Here is a 15794-nt window from a genome sequence, read left to right as displayed (position 1 = left end):
TGGCAAAAATGGGTGGCTCTTTTGTTTGTGAGCTGCAGATAAAGGTAACATGCTGCTTGGTGGGAGCATGGACCCAGAAACTTCCCATATTTGGGGTATTAACATGGCTCCCAGAGCTGGCAGTAAATGTACCTCTGCTCTAAGACTATCCTCTCAGGGAACAGAGTGGAATAAGCCAGCTGCCAGTAGGTCATGATTTAAGTTACACAGCAGATGTTTTTTGTTTTTGCTCATGTAGACAGAAAAGGTTACAGATATACAGTAAGGACAGATTAATACAAAAAAGAGCCTCTAAACAGATCACAATGTGTTTGAAAAATACAAACGGGCTTGAGAGAAAAGAGAAAGGGTATATGCAGTCCTAGATTTTAAAATATAGTTTTAAAATAACAAAATAAAATCTTTTAAAAGGCTGTAAATAATATAAAAGAAATAAGCCATGTAAAGATGGGAAATATACAGAGAGTCTAGATCCTGTATGTTATTGTATTGTCCTTAAATTTTTTGGCTGCTAAGAGAAATTTGATTATGGAAACTGCTGGATTAAACCAACCTATGTATTTTAAAAACATCTTGACTTCAAAATTTAAATCAATAGCTGTGGAGCCTGCATGGGACTGGAGTGGTCCCTCTACATAGCGAGACAGTTGTGTAGCATGATCTGCTTAAGGGGCCCCGGCATAGGATCAGAATCCATCCAGGGTATATAAGCAAGCCTTTTGGAGTTCACTTCTATAATGGGACACCTCACAAAGCCTTGGGGCAGGGGGAGGGTCTTGGACCTGCCTCTACTAAATGTACCTCCCCAAGGGAGCCCTGACCTTCTTGTAGGAGGGAATAGGGGGTGGGGATTGGGAAGGAGAGGCTTGAGGGGCAGGAGGAGGGAAGAGGAGGATCTTTGTATATAAAATGAATAAAAAAATTTCTTGATAAAAAATACACAGAAAAAAATGCAAAAAAATTAAAATGTAATATATAATTAATGATATAGATTAAGAGTCTTCTATAATAGTCAAACTTATAGTCATGTTAGATATGTTTTCAAGGTCATACACAGATATATTTAAATATATCGATGGTCTTCAAACACTTCAAAGACCTACAGAATATGGCATTTAATATGTTTAATAACCTAAGGCTTTTCATGACAGTGAGGCATGTCTGTTCCTGGCAGCACCAATCTACTTCAGAAAATATGACAGAGATCAAAGAAACTCTATATAGAGTTTGCTTTCTTTATGGCAAAAGCTAGTCATGTGAGCAAAGAAACTGCCCTTCCCTCAATTGCTGACAGTTACTGTCCAAACTGGACCAGAAGGATGCAGAAAAATGATGCCAAACTTTGCCAAGACAAGGTAGGGTAGTCCTTGAAAATTCCCTCCTTCATAGGAAAGTCTGTCAGATATGCTAGGCCTGTAGGCCAAAGCTAGATACCCTAACATTATAGAGGAACTTTGGGTCACTGTCCAGGAAGCCTGATATCCTGGGTCATTAGGTAACATTTTATTCTTCTGGGGTCTTTGATGGAGTTGAAAACTATATAGAGTTTTCCTTAGTTATGATAGAAGGTAAATTAGGTACAAAACTTTGGAGTCATGAAGATAAGATAAATAATAGAATATTTCCTCTAATTTTGTCAAATACAGATAAACTAGATATTATAACTATAATTCTTACTTAATAACTATATTGTCATGTATAGATATACTGTGTTAAGATTAAAACTTTTTCTTTTAATTAGACAGAAAGGGGAAATGCTGTGGAATAATCCTTCTGTATACTGTGAATATGTATTACTCTCATTGGCTAATAAAGAAGCTGATTGGCCTATAGCAAGGCAGAATTAAGTTAGTCTGGACAATCAAACTGAGAGAAACTGGGATGAAGAAGAGTGGAGTCAGAAGAGATGTCAGCAAGATGCCCAGGAAGCAGGACATTTGGAAAATGAGGTAACAAGTTGTGACTCATGTGGTGAAGCACAGATAAGAAATACAGGTTAATTTAAGTGTAAGAGTTAGCTAAAAAAGACTGAGCTATTGGCTGAGCATTTATCAGTAACATAAACCTCTGGGTAGTTATTTGGGAACTGGCAGGCAGGAGAGAAACGTCCTACTACTCTCCAGCCCCTATGATCACACCTTTGCACTTTATCTGCTATGTCTAAACTTGGCAATGTAAAGGAATCCTGTACTTGTTCAATGAGTAAAATAATCACTGTTTTACCTCATGGAAAATACAGACATGTTTTGCAGGAGGTATGGAAGTTGGCTAAAATAAATCACTTGCTCATACACTAATTAAAGTTGAGACTAAATTAAGCATATGTACTGGAGAAGTGTAAGTTTGGGAGTCAGGAATGCCAATTGTAGCTTTTTGTCAGGGTGACCTTGCATGAGTCACTCATCCTACTAGGATCATATTTACTAAAACATAATGCTAAAATAGTCATCTATTTGGTTTGAGTATTGTCAGAGTTTTTGTTATTCAGTATATTGTACATATTGATAACCTACTTTCCCTGAACCAATTTTCTCAGAAGTTTTAATATTGAAGTATCTGTCCATGTTAGAGGCTATAGTATGATGATGCCTGTTAAAAGCCAAGCTGCTGCAAGAACAACTGTGATGCGTACAGTATATTTCTACAGTCTGATCAAGAACAACTGAGAGGAATAACAGTGACATGTTGATTAATGCCAAGTATCTTTCAATACAAGAGATCCTTCAACACCAAGTGAGCAAACCTTTCTTTCAGTAAAAAACTGTAAATAATCTCTCTGTCCAGTGAGTTTGGTGAGCAGTAGGAATCTCAATTTCTACTTCAGGGACAATTTTTTATATATCAATAACATTTTCAACTCTTAGTTTTTCTAACAGTTTGTATTTTTTTTTATTTGTCATTCTGAAAAGCAATCAAGGAAGCAGCTTCTTAGAAACATTGGAATCTGAAAATCTCTCTCTCTCTCTCTCCCTCTCTCTCTCTCTTTCTCCCTCTCTCCCAATCACTCTTCCTCCTCTCTTCCCTCCCACCATTTCCTTCAAGAGATATACCTCCATTATTTTCAGAAACTCTATCTCTGGACTTGCTTCTTTGGCCAACGTTATAAATCAAAAAGCCAGTTCAATTTCGAGTTTCAGTTTTTGCCTTAGTTGCTGTAAGAACTAGATCAGATTATTTATAACTGTAGGTGTCCAGGGTTTCATCACCACAGACAGAGGGGTGTTTTAGAACATTCACCTTTAAGATATCCAGAATAGGAGCCGCTGATCCTCCGTGGATTGTAAATTTCTAGACTTGGGCTCCTTGGTTCTTGTCAGTGAGGTGAGTTTTATGATCACCATTACATCATTCTGAAGTGCTGGGAAACTGGAAACCTCCTTCCTATTAGGATGCCTTACCTTGACTTTCATACCAATAAAGTTGTTCTTAGACAAGAGTTCATCCTAATAAGCGTCGTGAGAATTGCACCTGAACTGCGAAATATTTCCCTCTCTCTCTGCCCCAGCCTCAGAATCTTCAGCTGCCTACATGCTTTGAATCTAAGACAAGGCTTGCAGCCTAACAGCTTTTTAAAAATCACCTTCCATCAAGTAGCAGAGCCTCCAGGTGGATTAGGCCGGCAGTGTAAGACGCTTAGACAGTGGCAGATGTCAAGCCTCAGAAAGGTCTTTCTATTAGGAATGCTTTCTTTCTGGACGCGTATTTCCTCCAGGACCAGTCCAGCATGGGAAGGGAGGCCTTGGTACTCTGCCACAGACCTTTGGAATGCTGAAGAGGGAGGGTCCTGCATGACACATGGTCTTAGAATCTGAGCTTCAAAGGGCGATGTGTAAAATGACATTGGAATACAAATAAGAAAACATTGTTTGAGGACTCTTTTCAAGTGAGAAATGCCAAGGGTTCCTGGAATGTGAAGCTATTATGTTTCCTCTCGAGAAAAAGCTCATTAGAGGCCCACATCATGGTTCCATCTGAGGAAGACTTGGGAAAGCTCACCAACCCTCATCAGGATTAACACCCCACTCTCTGACCTCCCTGAACAGAGAGCTAAACTGAGGTGAAAGATCAGTCTCATTCCACTCTTCCTCAGAGTCGAGATCCACGTGCAGTGGCCATCTGAGTAGCAGCCTGCAGATGGAAAACCTCCCTGTAAACTGTTGTCACAGGGATCTAGCTGGATTGAGCTGACAGACATTGACCAAGTTGTGACTATTGATGGGTCACTTATTGATGGCTCTGGAGTGGTGTGACTAATCCAGTCATTGATCTGACTCTCCTTTAACAAGTGCCAGTGCCGAGGTCACATCCACCCAAGGGGAGGAGGCACGGTATCTTTTTCCGGGTGCTTTGACACTCCATATTTAGTTGTATAACACTTTCTTCTTCACTTCCCCAAGAAGTCTGACCTTTCAACTGACAATTCCACTGTAAGTACAAATAACTTCTCCATAACATTATCTGACTTCTCTATTGCCCAGAAATATGAATACTCATGACCAAACTTCCAGTTTTTGCCAAATAACTTCTTATTGAAAAGTAAAGAAAGGAAAACAGGGGAGATAACAAAAGCTTCTTAAGTGAACTAACTATATCCTCTTACAAGCCCGAATCATGGGCCATGGGTTTTCACAGACTCCCTTTCCTTTTCCTTGGCTACCTTCTGAAAAAAAATCTAGTGCCAGATGGGTGGGAAGCAGGGATGTGATTAGGAGTGTATTTGTCTATTTGAAATGTCGGCTATGATCTTACTGCCAGGGATTTCCACTCACTTATTTTAAATAGAAACCTGGCATTTCTGAGGGTGGGTAGCGGAATGGCAACACAAAGCTCAGTGCAACCCGCTGAATCCTCGGAGCGTCTTGCATAAAAGAGTTCTTGTCACAGGGAGTGCTCACTGGAGCCCAGCCAGGTCCCTGGGGACGTCTAGTGTCTACTACTTACAGAGCTGGCTGTCAGGTCAGTCCTGTGTGTGTAATTGACTATGATGTCTGCATGTTGATAGAATGATGCTAGCCAATGGTTCCTCTCCAAAAGGGGTTTCCTGGCTAGCTCTCCTGTGACAGAAATGCCAAGTTGGGAGTTGCCTGGAGACTCCAAAGATGCAGATTCATTTGGCTGAACTCCGGTTGTGAAGCCAAGTGCTACAAAGTGCTGGAAAAACAGAGACTAAGCTTGAATTGTAGTCAGTGCCTCCCCGCCTCAAAAAAAAATTGGCTCCTCTGCTTTCCAATGGTATGTTTAATGTTTCAGAGCATATTTAGTAAACATGTCACTAGCGATTGCCAGCCCTTAGTCCCTTCCCACTCTTTCCTTAATGGTTTTCCCTTTCTCCCTGGGTCAGTGCAGTGGGCTGAACGACAATATGAATGTGTATGTATTTCATGCTAGACAGATTGGAGATTTGTTTTCACTAGTTCTAAAGCTTATTTATAGCATCCACTCCTTATGAACCCAGCAAGTAATACGCACGCCTTACTTTTCTCACCAGACTTGGCTACATCTCCTCTCTGGAGAAAGCTGAGCTTATGCTCCACATTAATCACTGTGACTTAGCGTGAATTTATGGATCTGTGCACAGTGTGCTCTCCCTCACTAAACCAGTTCAATGAACGATATTCTGTATTTGGCTCCACATAGAAATCTGTCTGTTGGGAAGTGAATATTTTTCTGCAACATGAGGCCTCCTCATACTATATAAGCCATGCAGACACTTCTGGGAAGTTTGTTGGGTCATGGGTGATCTCACAGCTGTGTTATTATACTCAAATCTCAACATGAGATTTGGTTCCAATCTCAAGACTATATGTATAATAACCATTCACTCACTAACATTTATTAATCATCTACTGTACACCAAGATACATGATCCTCTTTCTTATCTTCAAAGGGCTTGAGTCTAGAGAATCAAGGGCATTGTTAATAAATAGACAGTGAGTGAGAGAATAGAAATCTAGGATCCACAGAAGCATAGGAAGGAGTCAGAAATGTGATTAAAACCCCCACCAAAAGTTACTGATGGAGGTGGCACTTGAGTGAGTAGGACTCTTGTATAAAAGATTTACAAAATATAGTTTGTGGGCCAGTGGCACTCTGAGAACTATGACTGATTTGCTATAAGTTATTGATCAGTGTGGAAGTCTTTATAGCTGTTTGGTTCTGCTGCAAAGTTGAAACAAGTTATTTTGAAAAAAAAAAAAACATCAGTTTGCAACAAATTAGAATTGGTTTTGTAAGTGAACCTTTATCATACATATTCCAAGGAATATTGACTAGGTGGCTGGGGTGGGAAGGAGTCATGGGCTAAGGGAACAGCATGTGCTCTGAGATGATTATTAAAGCCTCAAAATACATTCAAGTTCCTAGAATCCACAAGTGCTATTTTACATGAGAGAAAAAAAGTTTTTTGGGTGGTTAAGTGAAGAGTCTTAGAATGGGAGAGATTATATTGTCCCATCATCCAATCTCTGTTGTCACAGTAATACTTGAGACTAGGATAACTTATAAAGGAAATGGGATTAATACTAGGTTGAACAGGAAAATAAAGTACAATTTTGGGGGAAATATGAGATTGTAATACCTAAAGGAAGGGTAGGATGCTGTAGTTGATTGCAATAAAATGGCCACGAAATTTTGCTGCGAAGGGAGAACCTATTTCCTTGCCCTTTAAATATGGCAGACCTAATAACTTATTTTGATCAATTAAATGTTACAGACATTATAATAGAGTTCTACATTCAGCATTCGAGGACTTAGGGGCTTTGCCCTCAGTCACCCATGAAGAAGGCTGAGTTAGTATCCTGAAAAGCATAGGACTTTGAAGACAGGCTCCAGCCATTTGCCCTCCCAGTCACCCACCAAAGTCCATAGACAGGTGAATGAGCACAGTTCGGGACAGATGTGACCAGATCAGACCAGAAACAATCTGGGCTAGCCCAGCCACACCACAGACACATGGGCTAAGTAAAGTGGCTGTCATTTTCAGCACTAAGGGTCACTCACACATGTTTCGTTACGGAACAGATGCTAACTGATCCAGAGAAATCAAATGGAGTCTTAAAGTTCGTGAAATCAGTCTCTCACCTCACTCAGGACAGGGGAGAAAGAGTTTGAGTTGTGAGAGGGGTGGTGAGAGCTCACGATTAGAAAGTGTGTTCTCCTTACAGACTGTGACAAGTTAGAAATCAACGTAAGGAGCCAGAATAATAAGCAGGGATTAGAAACTGGGTCTCAGTCATAGGGCTGAAGACATGGACCAATTCAAATGCAGCAGAAACCGGAGACGCCTGCCTTTACCGTCGTGTCCACAGGCAACACTATGTTGGTGCGGTTCGTACCTGAAGAGTAAAAGCTGATAACAAAATATCCTGCAGTTCACAAGCAACACTGAGACAAAAGGGAAAACACCATTGAGAACTTCTGCTTGAGGTCTTGTGCTCCTGCAAGGGCACGTGGGCAGATCCCACAGTTTGTGAGGGGAGACGATGAAAAACGCAAGAGTCTGAAACTTTATTTTACTTTACTACTTTGCTTTCTTTAAACAAATCAAACTTTCTGCCTCCGTGATGCCTTTTGTCAAGTAGTCCTGCCTCCGTCACTCCCGTGGCACCCGGCCCTTTCAGCACGACAGATTGGTTCAAAATAGTTGGGAGTCAGCTATTTGAAATCCTCAATTACTAAATTATTGACCTGACTCATAACTGAGGGAATATGGAGTCAGAGCGTGAGGAAAGAAGCCCCATGTCTGAGGAACACTTTCATGAGCTTACAGGTGAGCCCATTTTTGCCAGGCTATATTACATATTTTTAACTTCTGCTATAAAACATCACATGCCTAGAGATCGCAAATCAGGCATATTACACTCAATGTGAAAAAGTGTCTCATAATTTACCACAGTAAATCCATCAGTATTTTCCTAGAAATATTGGAACTGAAAACAAGAGTTGAATGGAAACAGAAACATGTCTAGAGGTTGAAGTGGCTTAAAGGTATTTCTCAAAATATTGAATCCCACGGGCTAGAGACCCATATTAGAAAAACCCTTAGATGTTTTTGTAAGTGATGGGAAAATGGCTTCTAGAAAGCTGTTTATTGCTTGTTTGAAGGGGCCTGTTAGGCAAGTCACTGAGGACAGAGGCTCTTAATTACCCGAGGAGCATTATTCCAACTCCATACTTTGTTCGGAGTCTCTGATCCGTGGGTCCATTTCTCTATACACTATCCGCTGTCCTAAGAAAGCAGGAGGCATGTGCCAAGACTTTGATTTTTTAAAAATGATTTTCCTTTAACAAGAAGATTTCTGTATGTATTTTTAAAATTTGTCTTTTTTTTAAACTACAAAAGAAAACACACCAAGAAAGGCTCTATTGTCAAAAAAGCCAAATCTGGACACACTCATTATTATACTTGGTAAATAAATAAATAAAATGTTTCTTTATTTTTAAAGTTAGCACACAAGGTGACAGGTCACAATCTGACATTTTCACCATTGACGTCATTGTGCTTTGTCTTTGTTTTCTGCTTTCCCCACTGCCCCCTCCTACCCCTCTGCCCACTCTGGTTGGTCCCCTTTATCCTTGCCAATAGCCCCCCTTCTTTTTTCACGTCATGTGAATTCCACTGCCCCCTTTCTCCCCGGGGAGATGCTCTAAGATCCCTTCCTACCTTTTTATGGTCCCCTTTCTATTTTTATGATTTTATAGACACACACACATACACACACACACACACACACACACACACACACACACACACGTTTAGATTCTGTGTATGTGAGAAAGAAAGCATGCAACACGTGTCTTTGTGGGCCTAACTCGTTTCATCTATTTACTGATCTCCAAATTTATTTGTTTTCCTGAAAATGTAGTCATACAGTTCTTCTCTACAGCTGAAAATGATTCCACATGTACATTTAACACATTGGAAAGAATCATTGTACCTGTTGACAGACATTTTGTCTGGTTTTATTTCCTGGTGATTGCGAATAGTGCAATAATAAGCAAGGATATGCTTGTACCTCTGTGCTGTGTGATTTAGAGTCCTTCAGATACATGGCAGGAGTGGTGTGGCTGTGTCATAAGGTTGTGTTTTTAGATTTTTTTTGGTAGACTCTCCATGTAGACTTCCATAGTGGCTGCAGCAGTTAACACTCCCATCAACAGTGTCTAATTTCTTTCTGCACATTGCTGTCCTTTATTCTGTTGATGATGGCCACTCTGACTGGGGGAGGTGGGATCTCAACATAGCTTTACTTTTTGTTTCCCTTCTTGCTAAGGCTATGCGACACCTTTCGAATTTGTACTGGTCATACGTTCTTTTGACAATGACCCATTCAATATATTAGCCTAATTTATTGATTGGATAAGGGCATTCTTTTTTCTTTTAGTGCTTAGGTTTTGTAGTTCTTTATAGATGCTAGATGCTAATCCCCTCTCTGAGGTGGAGTTGGCAATTTTTCCCCATCTGTAGGCTTTCTCTTCACTCTGGTGATTGTTTCTTTTGATGTGCTAAAGCTTTTCAGTTCCATGCAACTCCATTCATCAACTGTGATTTTTTTCTGTGCTTTTGAAATTCTCAGAAATCCCTAGTTCTTGCCTTTATCTTGAAGTATTTTCCTTATTTTCTTTTAGCAGTTTCAAACCTTCTTGCCTTGCATTATGTGTTTGATCCATTTTGAAGTAATCTTTGTATGGGGTAAGAGATATGGGATCTAGTTTAATTCTTCTACATGTGGATATTCAGTTTTTCCCAGCACTATATGTTGAAAAGATGGTCTTTTTTATGTATTTTAAGATTTATTTGTTTTATTTTAAGCATATGTATGTGTGTTTAAGTGCATGTATGTATACCAGATGCCTGCAGATACTCTTGAAAGCCATACCAGATGCCTGCAGATACTCTTGAAAGCCAGAGAATGGTGTTAGATTTTCTGAACCTGAAATCACAGGTGGTTGTAAGTTGTCCTTGTGGGAGCTGGGAACCAAATCTGGGTCCCGATCCTTGGTCCTCCATAAGAGCAGCAAATGCCTTTAACCACTAAGCCATCTCTCTAGATGCCTGTCAGGTAGTTGAAGCTGTTTGGTTTGATTTCTGTGTCTTGTGTTCTAGCCCGTTGATTTACATGTCTGTTTTTGGTTCAGTACCAGCCATATTTGTTTCTTCATGGCTGTATACAGAGTGTAGCATGTTTTTTGACACAGAATACTGACATGGGAGCCAGAAGTACACACTGGAGAGACAAACAAATACAAAGAGGAACTCTGGGATGAAGGACCAGGAAAATTTAGCATGAACTCCTGAGTGACAGAGCAAACCAAGGAACCTGAGCCTGTAATTAAAGCAAGCTCTAGAAGAATTGCAAGCTTCCCTCTACCTCTGGTACCAGAGAGATACCAAGAGCAATCCCAGTCTACTACACTGATCGCTTTTCATTTTCTCATCTTGTTTAGGGTACAGGATTGCTGTGTCTTTCTGTATGCTGTGAATATGTGTTGCTCCCATTGGCTAATGAAAAAAGCTGCTTTGGCCTATGGCAAGGAAACTTACAACCAGGTGGGTAATCCAAGTAAAGATACAGAAAAAGAAGGGTGGAGTCAGGGAAATGCCAGCCGCAAGATGCCAGGAGACCGGTAATACCACGGTCACGTGGTAATAGAAATGGGTTAAGTTATAAGAGCTAGCTAGCAAGAAGCTTGAACCTTAGGCCACCCGGTTCCTAATTAATATAATGCCTCTGACTGATTATTTTATAAGCAGCTATGGGTAGTGGATGAGAGAGATCTGTCCTGACTGCAGGCTGGGTGGGACACAGGAAATCTTCTGACTGCAGAGGATGACATCTTAAATCCTTCCTTCTTTCATAACAATCATGGCATGAGCGCCTGTGATAGTCCTCATACACTGTTTCAAGGGTGACGTCACAATGACAAAGGTAGAGAAGGCCCCAGCCCTCACGCACTAGCGAACCCAGACAACAAGCAAGTCTACTCATGTCTGCGGTACTCCAGAAGTCTCAGACAAGTCGGCTCCTGTTGTCTTGCAAATACAATGATGACTAAGGAGAGGCCAAAGCCTAACCTGGCAGTGGGACTTGAATCTGTAGTTTCTGTTGTCTGACAGAAAAAAAAAGTTGAGTTTGGATGCTGCTGCTCGCAGGGAAGAGGTTTGGATGTGAGCTAATGGGCATGTGCATTTATTTGGCCTCATAATCTCTTTTGTTATCTCTGTTTAGAGGGACCTCCTGGAAGATCAGGTGTCCTTACCTGGTGACACAGCAACAGGAGACATGTTTCCTGCTTGTCATCGGAGTACACTGACCACACCTTTTCCTCTCCAACCACAAGTTCTGTGTGAATACATGCATTTTGAGGAGCCCCTGAGTGTGAAAATCCTTCATGAAAACAGTCTTTGTCTCCTTCGCTGATAATTGCGCGGAAGGCGGAGATAAGAGCGCTCTCACCTGCTGCAGAGAAATGTCCCGAGAAATGGTTCTGAAACTTGTGATAATCTTCTGCCAAATGAAACTGGCTGAGATTCTTCCAGTCAGACACTGTCCAGCACTTCCAGGAGTCATTACCATTCTGCTTATCTTGGCAAGAGGAGTCAGTTTACACTGCTTAGCTCTTCACACAGAGGAAGGGACTCTGGTCACAGCCAACGATGGCTTGTGTGCCTCATTCCACAGCCTAGCCAGATGTGCTAGTGGACATGTGGGTTATTGGAGTCGGTAGATGGCAATAGCGGAGCACGGTACTCGGCACAGGATGAGCAGGTAGTAAGCCGGAGAAGTAGATAGGTGTATGGACTTTTGGGTCGTATGACATGTGCTTAAGTGGTTTGTAAGCTGGAAATAAACATACTTAGGCTTTATTGAATTTTGTTTAATTTTTAAGGTGGAACTACATACTTATTTCATTTCAGGTACCACTCAAGGGCTGACTCCTCGAAATCCTATACTTGCTCTCTGCACTTGTGATAGACAGCATCTTCACTGTTGGCATTTTGATTGTTAGGCAATGAGTATTTCTAGCTACCATAACCCTCTGGGAGATGTTTGGCAGAAACAAAACTTCAGCCTCTTTGGGCCAACATCTATTAGGACACTTAGGAGTAATAAACCAAATGATTCTTGAAAACAAACTTTGAATAAATTCCAATCCTAGGGGACATGAGGACTATTATCTGCTGAGGGACTGGCATGTCTCTTACTATGACAAAATGAGATGCCATTCCATGATTTCTCATTAGTGCCATCCGGCATCCCCAAAGGTGTGTGTGTGTGTGGTTTGTGACCATGTTATAAATGGGGAAATTATGGCTCAGAGGAGTGAGCTTTCAATGGTTAGGTGCTAGGTGTTGAATCATGCATATGTAATTGCAAAGTCCATGCTCTTTACCCTGCTGGCAAAGCTAGAAGGAAATGTAGAGAATAAGAGAATGGGTTGGATTAGAGTGAGAAAGCTTGTTAGACAAGCTGTCTTTTGACATATGCTTAGGAGAAACTTCACAATAAATATCAAAATCCAGGGGTATGCATGCTTTAGTCTGCAGAGTCTAGAAGTTGGAGATTTAAGTATCAGGCTTAATAATTTCTGGTGAAGTCTACTCGCCTAGCTTGTGGGCACTAGCTATTCCATATCCTATCCTATCATAGGGGATAGGTTTGGTTTAATTTAACTTTGCTTTCCTCCTCTGGAACCTATTTCCAAATATAATTGCTTTGGAGTTTTCGGCTTCTGCAAGGAATTTGGCAGGACACAGTTCAATCTATATCCATGGCCTTCTCTGAGTTCATGTCTGTCTCTGTCTCTCTACCTTAGTTTTACATTCTTAGTATGAATGGCATGGTACTCATTATAAGAGTCAGTAACTCATTTTAGATGAAATAGTGAATAAGTGAATGAATAAAAGAAGAAACCAGAAAATCTTTCTTTCCAAAAGACTATGAGAAATGATGCGGAATCATATCAGGATTATAGAAGAGAATGTGCATCAGGTTAATTATCTTTAAAGATTGCCTGAGAATTGACATTAGGTAACACACACAATAGTCTCAGTGTGGAACTGGGTTTCCAGACTGTGACAATAATGATGCACTGGGGGTTACATTGTTCATTATAGGAAAGTCAATAACACCACTTCTGTCTGTCCATAGCTCTAGTAGTTTCCATGATGCAAAACACCACATTCCACAGACCAGTATCATCAGTGAAAAAACTGTGTTCAGATGGTGTTAATAAATAAGTTTGCCTGGAGATCAGAGGTCATAGCCATAAACAGAAGTCAGGCAGTGGTAGCCCATGCCCTTAATCTGATCACATGGCAGGCAGAGACTTTGTGTATTCAAGGACACAGCCAAGAGTGATGATCCACACCTTTAATCCCAGTACCAACCTTAGAGACCTGCAGGTCTGTATAGACAGGCAGTGACAAGGAAGTCATGTGGCTGGGCTTAGAGCCAATGAGAAAGCAGAACAGCAAGGCAATAAAGCACAGGTTAGACAGGAAGAGGCTCTCTTGGGAAGCTACTGCAAGGTGGTAAGCTAAGGTTAGTTGGTGACTATTTCTCTGATCTCTACAGCTTGCACCTCTGTATTTGGCTCTGTATTTCTTATTTAATAAGACTGTTTAGAAATTCATCTACAAGATGGTACCAAACATCACTGAGCAGGGTTGATAGGGGTGACAATTTCAACTGAGGACATTTGCTGTAGTACTATATCTGGATCACAGAGCAAACATTGGGATGTACTTTGATCCTTCCCTGATTTCTCAAGCTGCGGCTCCCTTTCTCAGCTGTGCATGCGGCACCTGCACACACCCGTAGATTTCTTGTTCTGTCCAGCTTTGGTTACCTGCCTTACAGTACTCCTGTTCTGATCATCCCAATCATTCCAGGCCTGAAGAGGTGCCCACTTATGCTCCTGGTGCCAGTTAAATAAAGGTCGATTGAGGAAGCTTCGACTCTGGCATCTTAGCTGCACTTTCTTCCTTTCTTTTCTTCTTCTCTCATCTTCCTTTTTTTTTTTTGATTCTGCTACAAAGTTGTGAAGTGCCCCAAAGTTTGCTTCTCAAATGTCTAATGAATTTCCTGTCCTTGGTGAAGCTTATCTGTACTGTTTACTTAAAAGATCAAGACCCACTGAGCCAATTGCTGTTATACCATCAGCTCCCTGGTACACAGTCTTTCCTTAATTCACCAAATCCACTCTCCAACTGAAGGCACCCTTCCCAGCTGTGGCTCCCCCTCCACTGCCTGGCCTTCCCAGCTGTGGCTCCCCTCCACTGCCTGGCCTTCCCACCTGTGGCTCCCTCTGTGCTTTGAGCCTTCCTTTGTACCCCTATCCACCCATTCTCTTGTCTTTGGTTCCTAAAAACTTGTTTAGGTTTTCTTCATTTTAAATCCAGGGACAAAAGTCCTTTTCCTTTCCTAGTGGCTCTTATTCAGGGAAGAATTTGATACATTTGGCAAAATCTGAAGGCCATTTTAGTTGTCAGAACCGAGAGAAGAGTATTATTGGTGTCTTGTGGGTAGAAGAACAGAATTATGGGCAGAAAAAAAAGCAAGGCCTAAATTTACAGGCCTTCCCTCTTCAATCTCCAATAAGACCTGCCACTCCACATATGGCCAGTTCCTTAATGGGAGAGTGTTGACCCCTGTGATCTCCCAAAGAATCTGTATTGCCTCTGTTCTTTTGGTTTGGACGTTCATGGTGGAACCATACTCAGCTGTGACTCTTGATTTCTCACTGCTCAGCCACACTGCTCACTGTTTTGCAATCCTCACTCTGTCCCACTGGTCCTCACTCTACTCATTCCAAGACCTCTGGCCAGTCTTCAGTCTCTAAGGCTTCTGAAGACTGCCCTAAGGCCTCCTTACCTGGTGGCCTAGGAAGTCAAAAGAGGAATTCATCCCAATGAAGTCAGTTCTCTATTTTGGACAGGGAAAGATACATAATAAGATATATAATATTCAATATCCAAATCTAGGTCAGTGGTGATTATGTGGATTCTCTTTCCTTTTGCTCCTGCCTGGGAACATTGGGCAATATATTGAGAAATATTTGTGGTCATGATTGGAGTAGTGAAGAGGGACGTGCTGGGATCTAGTAGTAGAGGCTGAGGAGGCTACTAATTACTCGGCAGCTTCTTTTCTATCTTGAAAAATCATGACAGGATTCAGGGATGACAGTCCATACCTGAAATTCCAGCACTTGGGAGGTGCAAGGAATATGATCAAGAACTTGAGGTCAGCATGGAGTATATGGTGAGCCCTCATCTGAGAAACCCCCTAATTAACCAATCATAAAGCAAAGAAGTTACAATGTTAGCCTCCATGTCTCCCCAAGGAGCAGTGTGACTTTAGCAAATCCTGTGTCACTTCTGAGCCTGGTTCCTCATCTCTGAACTAAAAGGAGCAGGAAAAGATGAGTTTCAAGATTGCTTCCAAATATCAGCTCTTTGATCCTGAATGGGAAATTCATTGAAGCAAATCCATGATAAAACATTTTTAATTCAGCAACATTTTCAGTAAGTGGCATTCTTAAATTGTTCTACTATGTTACATATATTGACAAACTTATAGAATCATATTTAACCATGCATATATTTTAATATTTACATATTTAAGATATGTGCATATTAAGCATATATAGCTATAAATACTAAAAATATATGAGGGTTCTTATATCTTTATGCATGTATACAATCATAGACACTAATGTGTTATCATGTAAATCTGATCCAACTAGGCTTGATTCCCAGATCAAATGTTTTCATGGAGGTCTAAGTGAGTTAG

Source organism: Peromyscus leucopus, chromosome 10 (assembly GCF_004664715.2).
Source record: "Peromyscus leucopus breed LL Stock chromosome 10, UCI_PerLeu_2.1, whole genome shotgun sequence".
Taxonomy (NCBI): domain Eukaryota; kingdom Metazoa; phylum Chordata; class Mammalia; order Rodentia; family Cricetidae; genus Peromyscus; species Peromyscus leucopus.
The sequence above is the reverse complement of the archived record's forward strand: the minus strand, read 5'-3'. Positions refer to the sequence as shown.